Source organism: Sipha flava, unplaced genomic scaffold, assembly GCF_003268045.1.
Source record: "Sipha flava isolate LNK unplaced genomic scaffold, YSA_version1 325_pilon_pilon, whole genome shotgun sequence".
NCBI classification, from domain to species: Eukaryota; Metazoa; Arthropoda; class Insecta; order Hemiptera; family Aphididae; genus Sipha; species Sipha flava.
In genome coordinates this window covers 932,461-947,388 of record NW_020273010.1, presented here as the reverse complement: position 1 = coordinate 947,388, position 14,928 = coordinate 932,461, and the positions used below count along the sequence as shown (strand labels likewise).

The 14,928-nt window shown below is 28.4% G+C and overlaps 1 protein-coding gene across 7 annotated transcripts in view; it reads left to right on the top strand.

Moving 5' to 3' along the window:
* The window catches only part of LOC112686829 (FMRFamide receptor), a 211,701-nt gene that overhangs the window by 82,249 nt on the left and 114,524 nt on the right, over positions 1–14,928 (top strand). For 5 of the 7 annotated variants that reach the window (XM_025559282.1, XM_025559279.1, XM_025559283.1 and 2 more), the window contains one exon: positions 3,738–3,830. The gene's annotated coding sequence lies outside the window, so the exon portion shown is untranslated. Of the gene's footprint in view, positions 1–3,737; positions 3,831–4,195; positions 4,289–4,332; positions 4,628–14,928 lie in introns of those variants that run through there. The other 2 variants (XM_025559280.1, XM_025559285.1) reach the window with 2 other exon arrangements.

The following is a 14,928-nucleotide window of genomic DNA, read 5'->3' as shown; positions in this document are numbered from 1 at the left end:
TATATATATATATATATATATATATATATATATATATATATGATATATATTATACACGAACACTGTATTATAATTAAAGACCAGATATAATTGCATTAAAAATATTTTAAAATTGCAATGAAATACATTAAAATTACATAGTAAAATCATATCAAATATATAATCATTAATTACTTACTATAATAATAATATGAACATCAATATAATATTTACAAAATATATAATTTTTCTGAATTAAAATTTATTATTATATACATCTCTAAATTGTGTTCTTAAAAATGGTATCGTCTGCTACTTAAAATATGTTTATATATTGAAAAAGTACGTTCAACTTCGACACTTGTTATCGATGCATATTTAAAATAGTTTAAAAAATTGGGTGATGTATCTAAATAAACATTTTGATTTCCTGTCATAATCTCAGAGTAATTTTTAATAGTCTTATATCCTTCATTTTATTCTAAGACATTTTAATTTATCTTTAACTCTTTTTCCATTGGGACCGGGAATATTTATAGAAATATGTATACTAAATATTTTTATTTAGTTAGTATTTGTTTAGTATTTATACTAAATATGTTTAAACTATTTAGTAATTGACTATTTGATTTTTCTAAACTTGTGAGTTTTGTGGATAACTCAGATAAATATAATTTTAAAAATCCTTAACTACATTTAACTACTTGTATAAAATTTACGCTGTAAATATATTTTTTTATGTAAAATCACTTTGGAAATAATAATTTGTTTAATTTGTATATTTTATCACGTGAAGTATACAAAAATTGCAAAAAATTGCATTATTAAATTAATAGAAAGACTGTAATTAATCTGTTTCGTTTACATATTTGATCAGATTGTATTTACTGGGTATCAATAAAAAGTTCCAATATCAATTAAATCCGCTCTTTAGTTATAATGTATGGTACAATTCTACTCTGCTATTGTAATCTAGTGAATATCTTTTATGCTTTTATATATAATTTATTATTTTCATTTCGTGACGGAAAATAGACAGCAGTCCCACAAGTACCACATTTTATTTTCAAAAAATGCAATAATTTATTTACAACGTGCAACATATTTTGTTTTCATGTACTGTAATATACGCACCGAAGTAAAAATGTTTAAAATTCTTAAACTTTTTGACGAACGTTTCATGTAAGCATTTCAAATTACGCATTATAAAAAAGTGAAGAGTATGATGTATATATATAGATATTGAACATTTATAGAACAGAACACTATTGAAATGTATCAAAGCGATAAAATGTTTGTTACACCTATTATACTTATATATATATTAAATATTTATATATATATATATATACATATTCATTTATATTAGATTCATTCCATAAAATATACCAACACTGGATAACACATTCCCCATCAAGTTCGTTGAGGACACGACAAATTTGTTACTTAAGTTCCAAGACATTTCGAAATTTGTACTGGTAAACTCGTGACTTATTTTATCTTTATAAGAAAAAATTACATGGCGTCAAGTCGCAAGATCGAGGTGGGTAGCTTTGGTCATGCAACGAAATTAGTCCATCCGGGAACTTCACACGTAGCAAAGGGATTGTTTCTCTTGAAGTGTGACAAATTGCGTCGTCTTCTTGTAATCTTACAAAAATACCTACTGAGCTCAGTAATTTACTTTGCCCTTATTTGAATCAAATTAACAAAAAATGTTTGGTTTCTCGTTGCGTGGCCAAAGCTACCGACCTCGATCTTGTGACTTAACGCCTTGTAATTTTTTCTTATGGGGATACACTAAATCACGAGTTTATCAGAACAAAGTTTGAAAAGTCTTGGAACTTAAGTAAGAATTTCGTTACTTATAAGCACATATTTATACAAAAAGTAAAATAATGATACTTTTTATCCGTCTATGGGTATGTAATTTTATACCATTGGTTGTGACTTAAATACGACTAATTATTTTAGAATATCTGCGTGGAATTTTATTGCATATCATACGACTGTAAACAAACGATTACTCGGAACATTCCATATATGTAATTATTATTATTTTCTTTAGTAAATTTCTGGAAAATAAATCTTTCTTTAACAAAAAACAGTATTATAATACATATTATGATATCCGAATGTTTGTAAAAATGTTATACCTTTTTATGCTACTCGTTGGATGCAACAGCCACTAGAACTTTTTACGTGTAATAAATTAAACAGCATTTATTGAAGGTAATAATTATAGTACATAATTATTGTACCATAACTTGGATAACGTTTAATTGTTTTGATCGATACTGATGAGGTATGGTATTACAATCGTTTTTCGTAAAGACATTTACTTTTCACCTGTACAACGTTGTTGGAATTATAGAAAAGAGCATAGAGAAAAAGTGAGTGAGCATTGTCAACGATATTATCATTTTCGTTTGAAAAAATTTAACCCATGCATCTTTTGTCTTTGAGTAGGTAGCGCAAAACTCATACCGTTCCTGGGATGTACCTTCATACGTCATGCACAAGTCGATTCGTTCGAGCGAAAGTGGCTTTTCCGCACACACGAAAACGATTCCACTAACATTGAACAATATCAATGGTCGTATTATATTGGTTGTCCTGTTATATTTCTTTTTTATATCTCTGTTCAGAGCTTACAACGTACGAGGTACTTGTATGTTTAAAGTCGATATTATTATTCATTTTCTTTCTTTTTATTTTTTTCATTAACATGACAGAACGTGACTTTTATTATTTCGGATATTTTATGCGTTATGTGTGTACGATTAAAAAAGTGAAGTATACAATTTAACACCATCAATAACAAAATATACGTGTGTGAAAATAAAGCACTTAGTTCATAATATTTTTAAATGGGCGTCGTTCATAACCACACACCTTAAAAAACAGGTCATAGTTCAAAACTGCATACTTTTATATCTTAATCCCATATATGTCCGCCAAATGAAATAATTCAATACCGCACACATTTATATATGGTAAGTCAATAACGTAAATATTTATCTAAATCACCATGAAGGTACCTCGTGACCGGGGGGGGGGGGGGGGTTCACTCCATCGCTGCGCTCGCTTGGACAGTTAAAAACGAAAATATCCCCCGATTTTCTACGCAACACCACCCCAAATAGGTCACAAGAAAAAAAAAATGATTATGAGTGGGAACTATATGAAATGGCAACGTGAACCGTACATGCAAAGTATTCAGGGAGAAAGAACTGTTAATCAAATGTGTGCGGTTTTGAACTATCGACCTTTCAAATTTCGCTTTTTAACAGTAGAATAAATGTGTGTGGTATTGAACGATGTAAAATGTGTGGTTATGAACGGTAAGTGTGCGGTTTTGATGACTGCCATTTTAAATCATTCCAGTGTTGGTTCACGGAAACTTACAGGATTGCGATGCTCTAATAAATTCTATTAATATAAATATGAATATGTTATAAATATATATGCAAGACCTATGTTAAATACACGGTGTGTATTTTATCGTGACTTCAAATAAAAATATAAATAATTATTACATGCACATCGAATTCGACCACGTAATTATATTTTATTATGTGTTAATTCTGTTCATTATAACAATAACAAATTATTTGAATCACACGAATCGTTAGTTTTTATCGAATTACACTACCGTGATCAGTTTTGGAAACTTTATCTTTTATCTTTTTATCTTTTACGCAAATTTAGGTGAAATATATATTAATCTCGATCTTCTTAATTTATTTATGTTTTAGTTTTAAACTGTGCGGTAGTTGTTATACCTAACGGAGTTGAAGCCAGACAAAATACAGGAAGCAAGAACCGTATTAAATGCAAAAAAAGAAATGGTAAGTAAAATATTATATTTTAAACTCATAATCTATTCATCGATATCAGAAATAAACGATTTTTTTTTTTTTTAAATTATTCAAGATACATTGTTCACATTTTGATTTTTAATTACTATAATCCTGTAATGTAATTTAGTCTGTTCCAAATTAAAAAGTTATTTGGCGTAGGCAAATTGATTGGAATGATTGGATACTTTTTATTTGGGTTGACTGACGCAACCCGAGATTTGAGCACCATATGCCTAAATGGAACGTATAATAGATTTATATATTTATAGTTTATTTTTCAGTGAAAAATTAGATTTAAGTAATGGACCCAATAGATGTAGTCTAGAATTTAATAATTTTCGTTTTGCTTTAAGATGGGGGCCCAAGTGAGTCTTTGATCAAAAACTATATCAAGATATTTTACATGTGACTGCAATAGAATAAGAGCTCCTTGAATATAAGAACTGGTAAGTTTTTTTTGTTAAAGGTAAAAGGGACGTGTATGAACTTATCGGCGTTTATTTTTATTTTCCATTTGAGTGACCAATTTTTGATTTGGTTTAAGTGGAAATGGAGAGCGAAAGAAGCTTCATTGGGATCGGAATTGGATGATAGTATTGCTGTGTTGTCGGCGTAGGCAACTAAAATGGTGTTGTCGGTTTGAGGAATATCTGACGTCAAGATATTAAAGAGATCAGGAGATAGATCACTACCTTGGGTTACTTCAGCTTGGATTTGAAAAATGGAAGAAAAATAATTTCCTTGGCGAACAGAAAAAGAATGGTTTTCGAGATATAAACGGATTAGTAAGTAATAAGGGACAGAAATAAAAAGTCTTAGCTTGAAAAGCAAACCATTATGCCAAACACGGTCGAACACCTGCGCAACATCAAAGAAAACTTCGGGACAGTATTTTTTGTTCTCAAACAAAGAGGCAATTTGTCCACTATCCTATGAACTTGCTGTATTTTGGAGTGACTGGCACGGAAGCAGAACTGAGCATTGGGGATGACGTTTTGTGAATTTACTATAGGCCTAATTCTTTTCAGAACGAGTTTTTTGAATAACTTGCCGAGTACGGGAAGTAGACTTATAGGTCTATACAAAGAAGCAGCGTTGGTGGATTTACTGGGTTTATGTTTGAGTATAATTATAGAAAACTCCCATATTACAGGAAAATAGGAATGTTTCAGCATGGAGTTGTATATATATATATATATATGTCGGAAGAATAATTGCTTTTTTGGGAATATTTTTGAGGATTTTATTTGTGATTAAGTCATATCCCAAAAATTTTTTAGGTTTGAGTCTTTGGATCGAATTAACAATTTCGTTAGGTGAAATATGATTTATGGGGAAAGACATTGGTAATGGGGCATCAAAAAAGTTATTTATTTTGTTTAAAAAAATAGTATCAGGAGGAGTTATGGAGTGGGGTTTAAATATGTTAGAAAGGTGTTCGCCAAACAAATTGGCTTTGTTAACTTCAGATATTGCAAGTGAACCGTTTGGTTTTTTAATAGGACATGAAAGTTCTTTTAATTTTAGGAGATTTTTAGTAATTTTCCATAATGAACCATCTTTTATATTTAAAGATTTTTATTTTAATTCAAAATATTCATTTTTGTGTTTTAGTATTAGTTTATTAATGGTATTTTTTAGGTTATTAAACATGTGCTTATTAGAGGGAAGTCTTGTTCTTTGCCAACGAGAGTGGACTATGCGTTTCTTTGCAATTAGTTATTTTATATTAAAGGGTAAAATATGAGGATTTTATTTGTGTAAGTTTTGTGGATTTGAAGTATAGTTAGAATTTTGCACAGCTGTTTGTATCATACTAACTATATGTTGTGCTGCGGCTTCTATTTCATTGTGAGTTTTGTGGGAGATTTTTAGATTTATGGCATTTTTGAGTTGAATGGAAAATTTTTCCGGTTTATAGGACCAGAAGATAATGAAGGGCGAAGAGGAGAACATACATACTATGAACTATAATTTGCTCTTATTCATCATCTGATGATATTGTTATTAGGAATTTCCTCGATTATAATATCATCGCAATACTTTATACAATAAATTAAAAATATTGACAATAAAGATAATTGACAGCTGCAAAGTAGTGCATAATAATATTACGTGCAACGGTGTCGAGCGTCAAAAAACGATGGCAACTTATATTAACATCGGAGTAAATAGCATACAATAATTTCACTATAACTCAAGCGGCTGTTTCCAACCCCAATGCCTGTATTTATACCAAGTAAATAAGTGTTATTGGACATTTACGCGGCACGTGATTTCCGAGCATTTTTCTTTCTTTTGGTGTGCCTACAAATTTTGTTCGGACCTAAAAAGTTAACTATCATCGTTTACATCCCGACTAGATGTTACTGTTCTGCTACCGTTTTATGTGCTAACATCTAGAAAACGTACGCAATCTCATCTATTTCACTATCAAATGCATTTATGAGCTAACACTGGGAAACTTTTAAACATTTATATATATATATATATATATTTTATTATTAAAGAAAAAACGGTAGTTTTGAAGAAAAAAGTGTTATTCGTAAAACGTACTCGTTAAAATATATATATATATATGTTTGTCACAGAAATAAAATATAAGTACATGTACGGAAAAAAGGAACAACAGTTTGAATATACAGGGTAATTTTTTAAATGTGCCATATTTTCTTATGTTTATATTATGCATTTGTTTCAACCTTGATTTTATTGAAGTGTGAATGCACGTCTTATAAAATCACTATATTTTTCAATAAATGTATTTTTTTCAAGACTCAAGGAGTCTTCTGTATATAATATCAACTTTTGATTTGAACAATGTTATTGGCATTGATGGTCACAATGACGTGGTTTAATAATGTTATAGAGTGAAATAAGCAATGGTATTGCCAAATAGTGTTTACAATTTATTATTTTTATGTCTGTTTAAACGATTTCAACCAAAAGATCTGTTTGTCCAAATCTTTTAATTTCTTATCATTTTTAATACCTAAAATATTACTTTATTATTTTCCGAGTAAAATTCAATATACTTGTAATGGCATATTATTATGTACATTACGTACTTTTTTCATGAATATTATGAAAATATAATGAAGTCTTGGATATCAGATAAAACTATAATAATATACTTGATATTCTAGAAGGTATTTATTGTTAGAATTGTGGTTGTCATATCCTTATTACAATGACTGTGTATCGTTTGTAATTCTTTGAATGTTTTATATTATTCTTATTATAATTTATCATTATCAAAAATATTTATATTTGTAAAAATTTATATATTTTGCTCATTTTGCTATTTAGTTATGGTGAGGTGTTACATTTTTTAGACGTTCGAGTGGGAAGATAACAAAAATCCGGTACCATTTTGTTCATACCACAAATAATATGATAACTTGTTGTATACTCTGTCGTGAAATGTATAAAATTAAAATAATTTATAAAAAAAAATATAATTGTATTTTCAATACCAAAAAAAAAAGTATACAGAAACAAGATATTCTTATCTCGGTAAGAAACATTGAACGTATAAAGTATGTCGTTCTAAAAGTACCTCGACAAACAAAATACAGAAATGTGTGTACACTACACTGTTGTAGACTTTTGCGGTAGATTTTGACTAAGTATAACGTAAACGTAATTAACTGGGATGCACAGCGTGTGGCTAGATAATAATATTGTGTTAGTTGGCAACATTTGCGATTACATTTACTTTTTTTTTCAAAAACCATAGATCACTTTACAAAACGGTAATTAATTACACTACGGTAAAATAATAACTGTCAGCTTTTCAAAAATTTTGAACGTTTTACGAAATAAATATGTAAAATATTATGAGGTTATGGATATAAGTGCTTGTTCATTTAATTGATTGATTGCATGATGGATTAAAAAATCTCAAATTTCGTAAATTGATATACTATTGTTTTGTGATTGACGTCACATATATTTTTATACAAATGTTCTTAAATTTAAACAAAAATCGCGAAAAACGGTCGTCGTAGCGATGAACGGTAACAATACGATTTTAACTTACATGATGAATAGTAGTCATTACTGTTTGAGTGATCATAAAGTCGTACTAGTAGCAGTAGTAGCAATAATAATAATGGCAGTGGTAGTCGGGCGAGGAAAATTAAATAGCTGACATAAATATTATACTTGACTTTTAGAATGATCTAGTCCAAAGACGCTTTTGCGTTTCAATTAAATTAAACGCGATTAATATACATTTAATTAAAAAACCAATTGGCGTTTTGACGTACATAAACCGCTTGTTTTTGCATTGCACAGTAGTTTTTATCAGCCGATTCGGTGAGTACATGTATTACACGGTTGTCTAGTCCAGCGTTCTCAACTGGGAGGTCACCAACAATTTTTTAGGGTCGCATCATGCGAAAAAAAAATTATTTCAAATCAACAGCAGTAAAAGAGTCATTAAATTAAAAAAAATATTAAAATTTACATCATTTTTTTTTTTTTAAATATTAACTAACGCCAATCGGCTTTTATGATATACTTTTTTTTTTTGTAAAACGTATATACAAATAAATACAATAAAAACAGTTGGTAAAACGTTTTGATGCTTAAATTACAAAAGGATCGTTGTACATCTTGGTAACATTATAGGGGGTTGCGAAATCAAAAATGTTAAGAACCACTAATCGATAGGTGTAAATTACAGGTGTAATAGCAACAAAATGGCACCGCACGTGCCAACGCGAAAAATCGTAACGGAACGTCAAGGCATAGAAGATAATGACCGTATGGTTCAGTGGCATAGCCATGATTTTTAAACGGGAGGCGCTTTTCTTCTACTAGTAAGAGAGGTATTTTAGGTAACAAAAGATTTGAGAGTTCAATTTTGATCCTTCATATCATTAACAGAGGATCACTCGTACAAAAAAATTTATCTCGAAAAACATGACTATCCTGTTACCATTCGATCGTTCCTGTCGGTAAAAAATAAAATAAAATATGGAATTAACTTAATTAGAATGTTTTTTTTTTTTTTATATATATAAAAACTTATTTTTAATTAAATAAGAAAACAAAAATTATTTCTATATTTTTCATTCTTAAACAGTACCGAAATGCCTACAGTTAAAACGCAACTAAGTAGGTACACATTTTAGATTTTGTAGCGCATATAAAAATAGTCACCTGTGTACGGGGGCAGATCCTAAGCCTTCTATAAAATCCTTGAACTTGAAAATACTAAATAAGAATTAAATTAAAAATTATTATCAAGTGCAAGGATTTAGCAGAGGTTAGACGATTTGATATTGTATGTAGAGCATATTACAGAGGATATTATTATATTTATGCGATAAGCGTTGAAAGGTTTAGAATCAAAATCTGTCATCTATCACGTGACCCTGACTAGTGAATCCCAGGACTCGCGAAGTGAGAGCCGGCTAACAGACGTTGTAGTGGAAGGATTATGATATTATATTCTTATCTTCGAAATCACCGAACATTTTCGAGATCAAATCACACAGGTACCAACTTTCCGGTGCGTTCTTGTTATATTGTGTAAAAAAATACAATTTGGGCTAATGGTGTTGACGGGATCGGTCGTCGTACATCATGCTACAGTAGAATATTGTATTTTTTGTATTATGATATGTATCATATTTTGTATTATAAATATTATTTTAAATATAGGTAACTCTTTCATTATTATTATTATTATTATTATTATTATATTTTCAGATAAACGAATAGTCGATCTCGAGAGAGACGGAAATTGGTTATTCTATTCCGTGATGTCCGAGTAAAAACTTTTGGTGTACCTAATCCCGAAGTTGACACTTACTTGTCTGTAATATTTTTTCACAATAAACGTTTTAAAACATAATCCAACCACGCGTACCCTGGATACATAATTTTTCTGGCCAATTATTACCTCCGACTAATAAATTGTAATGATTTTGAACTATTCGAAAGTTTAAAATTACGTCGAGTTATTTTTTATACTACATGATTCATCGCATACCGATGACATTAAACGTTCAACGAAAGTTTAATAAACATATATAATATTGAAAACTGAATACGTACATTGAAATCAAAACGCATGTTAATAAACATTTAATATTTCACTTGCTGATATTGGTAGCATGTTTAAATCGAAAAACGCGATTGTATACTATACAATAATAAATATTTTACGAAATGTATGATACATCATTCGAACGGGAGCGATGACATTTATTTATTTTTTTTTTTTTTTTTATTCTTCGAAATTGAAAAAACCACATTGGTTTCTTGTTGTAGAAAGCATTTTTGAGTATTAAACACAAAATGTATTACACTTTTTTCGTTATCGTTGTTGGTTTGGAGTTCGACGAGCTTTGGAAAAGTCCAATTATATTTTCTTTTTACGGGCATATGCGTACTATACGATTCACGGCCATAAACAACGAATGGAATGTAAAAAATGTTTATTATTTTCTATTGAAAATGCGGTTTACGGGACACAGAACACGGATAAGTTATATCGAAACCTTGTTATAACATTATAATGATTTGTTTAATTATTAGTCAAAGAAAAAAACGAAGAAACGTGAAAGTTAGACCATCGGTAATAAAAACAGTCATGAGTATACGTCGGCGAGTGTAGTAGTAATAGTAATAACGTGAACTGAAGGTTCTGTAATAAAAATTGATTGTTATAATTTCAAAATATTGAACTTTTTTGACATTTTCTACTCATACTGTGGAATTGGACGGTAATGAGTACTTAGATAATATATAATTTTTTCCTAAGTTAGTTGAAAATCTTGTTTAGAGATTAGTCTGTACAGAGTATTACAGCTGTAAAGAACAAAGATTGAGAAAAAATGGGAATTGATACATAGTATGAATGGTGATTGATATATATATATAATATTATACATTAGATAATTTAATATCGATCATAAATAGTACCTGGACGTGAGAATGTGATATAAATCGCGAGAAAACAAAGAAATTTATCTTTTGAAGTAAATACGTTTTGAAGTTGTTTCATATTTTCCCGGGCATCACAAATACTCACGAAAAAATATGCATTTCATTAGATTTTTAACCATAACAATGTTACGCTCAAATGCGCTTAATAAGAATATTTTTTTTCTACATCGACCACTTTGTAAGACAGAAGAATAAAAGAAAAATAAATAATCCAGCATTTATTTTAATTTTTAATTTATTTTATATATGTGATAGAATGTTGTTATACGGCTAGCATGATATGTGGCGCAACATAACACTTTAAAGTGAAATTCCAAACCATCATCAGCTATATCATAAGGGCAGGAATGATTTTCCATCATTGTCTTTCTCGGATGGAATGGAATAAAGAAGGGTCTAGAATTTCGATTGAGATGAGAAGGTGCACTGAAATTAACCTGGTTCAATAACTTAAAAGAATCTATAGAACATGACTTTTATATAAATATTTAATTAAAAATCTCGATTTATGATTACCTCCACGTCCGGATCGGTGTAGTTATACATCAAGGGCCCAACAATGTTGGTTAAACGAAATTGTAGTCTGAACATTTGCTATTTTTTTTTTTAAGTAAATCCAATATATAATACACGCCCCTCTGCTGTACAATTCGCTTCAAGTCACATTTTAAACAAATTTCACTAAGCCCCGTATTCCAAACATTAGTTTGTTCGTACAACTCTTTCGATTTATTTAAAATATGTGTTTTATATAATATGTGATATTCTCTGTCAATATTTTATACAATATTTTATATTATTCGTATGTATCAGTAACGTTATGATATTATGTACACAGCAAAATATTAATGCTTACGTTATTGATTACAAAGAGATATTATTATTTCTTGAATAATATATTACGTTTAATTAAATATTCATAAATCATCAGATGATATTTCTGCCAAAGAAAATATTATGTTTTTTTTTTTAAAACCATTATTTTTTCTTTTAAATGATTAAATATTCTAAAAGGGTTTTATTAAATTTGTTATCAGACTTAATAACTTCGAATACAAGCAAAGCCATCGAATATTTTCTCCAATCCATTTAAAAATAATTGGAACTGGATGAACCATAAAAAATACTATTTCTTTTGAATTTTTTATACAGGGACCACTTTAGAACGTTATCCTTTTATTCTAAGTTAAAGCCGATTCTTTTTATTGTATTTAATTAAGAAAAATAATACAAAAGGAGTATTTTTCAAAAACTAAACAGACAAAAATGTTGTAAGATTGCTATTGGAGATAGTATTTTTGTCTAATTTTAGTTCACGAAACGTCTACTTCAATTATTAAAATACTATCATATAAATATTATTACGCACAGTTGACTATTGTATGTTTTGAAATAAAAGTCAATAGGTTGCCTTTTATACTATATTGTTTTTTATAAAAAATAAGAAATCTGAGTAGTACACATCTAGACAGTAGATACACGGGCAATTCTCAATACTAGTTATAACTTCCACGGTCTAGTCCATATAATTTGAACATAAAGTTTGAAATGCATCGTACGAGTTGGTCATGGTGTGTTTATAACAAGGGAATAGATTTATATGCCCTAAAAATCCTTGAAATATGCTTTTAAAAATATGCAAATATGCATTGGAAATGTCATAGATATGCTTAAAAATATGCACTTAAATGTCGTTATATGCATTTATTTACAAAAATATCATAAAATATCTATTTATAATAAAAATATGTTTTTAATGTATAATTTATCTTTATAATTATTTTTTTAAAACATGAGTACAGAAATATATGAGAGTAAAAAAAAAAAAAAATTAATTAAAAATTGAAATATGTACTTTTAATTTATACTTTTTAAATATAAGACTCGTTAACGGTTCACACAACATTATTTCAATAAAAAAATTTAGAGTTATAGTCGTTGCCAGATAAATTGATATGGCAGTGACGGCACAATAAAGGAAAACCAGGGGTTCATTAATTTAATTCTTAACTTATCGATAGTTTATTTAAACATCATTAATGTGTGTACATACGTGGATACGTATAACGTCATAGTATATATTAGCTGTGTAAATGAAAAATCGGTATGAGGAGGCACAGACGTTTAAAACACGATAGTTAACAAAGGTAATAAAATAATAGCAATTTTTATTGACACGAAAAAATAGAACTAACAGTATAAAAAAATGTTTAATTTCTTTTCTACCGATTTCTAAACAAAAAAATTACCAATAATATGACCTATAAAATATCAAAATATTTAAATATGTATTTATCAATAAAAATGACCAAATATGCAAAAATATACAAAATAAAAGTAGTGCATTTTTAATCTCCAGTATGTGAAACGGATTTCTATCTCACTTAGCAATCTTTTGGACTAACCAAAAATATACAAAATGCATATAAATCCATTCCTTAGTTATAACTATGCAGTGCATTCCACTCGATCGCATTTCAAAAAATGCAAACTTCTGATCGTAGGTGCGTGGAGTAATATAATCTTATAACCGTATTAGTATGATATACCGAAGGATTACGATGTTCCATAAATAATCAACTGAATTCGAATTTACAATACACATATTTTCATTGTACGAAACAAAAGAGTAAAACTAATAAAGTTTTCCTGTACGACGAATACCACTTAGAATATAAAATACAAGCGAATTTTTCGAGGGGAAAAAAACTACTTACTTATGCACCATGCGTACCATTGGATATAAAGAATAAATCAATTTATAATATACAAAATATTAGTATTATTATTGTAATTTTATTTTTTTTTTTCTTTCTTATAAAAGTCTCATATTTATGGATATTTATTTGTTTCTACATTAATGCAGTTAAACAGTAGTATTACATCAGCGTTAACGGGTAACGTTTAGAAATACATACGGTTATTTTGCTATTTTTCGCACATGATATTGCATATTTTTATCGACCGTATTTTTCGAACTTTTATGAATTAGTCTTGTGTAAATTTTATACCGAAAACCGAATATTTAACCATGATAAATTTTATACGACACGATTTGTTGGGTTATAATTGCAAAATTCGATTTATAGAACGCTACAATTATATAGATCCATTGCCGGATATCCAAGAATTTTGTGATGAAATCGACCACTTCGAGGGTTGTAAAAATTGTTATACATAATCATTTCTGGGTGTCTGAATTTATAACACAAGGCTGACAGAGGAAAAAAATTAATTATTGTTGCATACACTTTTCTAAATTATGAAAACAATCCGATAAAAAGTTACAAATTAAAAATCCAAAACTATTGCGGAAAAAATTTAATTAATAAACTCTATTCTAAAAATGAAAATGTACGAATAATATCGTACGTATAAGGGATGTGCAATTTATATCCTTAGATAAATAAAAAGCGCACTGATTGTTAAAAAATATGAATCAAAATAAAAACAAAACAATAAAACGTTTCATTGATAACGATATAATTCTAAAAGAAATTATATTGTAAGTATTTAAATGAATATTTTTATGAGAATTCGGTTTTTATAGTGTTTTTTTTTTTTTTTTTATAAAATAAATGTTTAATAAAAAATTTGAAATCAACACATCAATTTTGAATACTGACATTCGTGAACACATATATTTCAAATCTACAATTATTCAACTTGAAGAAAAGCCGCCCCTCAATATAACACTGTTAAAATGTTTTTAAAGTTAAGCATATTGCGGTAACGTAAAAAAAAAAAAAAAACATTTATTTATATTATTAAAGAGTCATTATACTAAGTTATACATATGAATAAGAAAAATAGTCTGTTAATATATCAAACGGCTGAAGTAATTTTAATGTAAAACTAATTGCTATTATTAAAATGTTATTCCTATATAATAAAGGGCAATATGTATCCTGAGGAATTTAGGTCGGGTAGTTGGGACTTTGCAGTATTTGTAGTGTTAGACACCCATTCAAGGTGTATTGTTGTAGAACAATAGTTTATAAATTCACCGTCTGTTTAGGATTTTGGCTTAATAATAATTTAACTCCACACTCATGATTGTAGTAAAATGATAATAATAATTTATACCAAAATATATTATTCACTAGTATTTTTTGAAATCCTA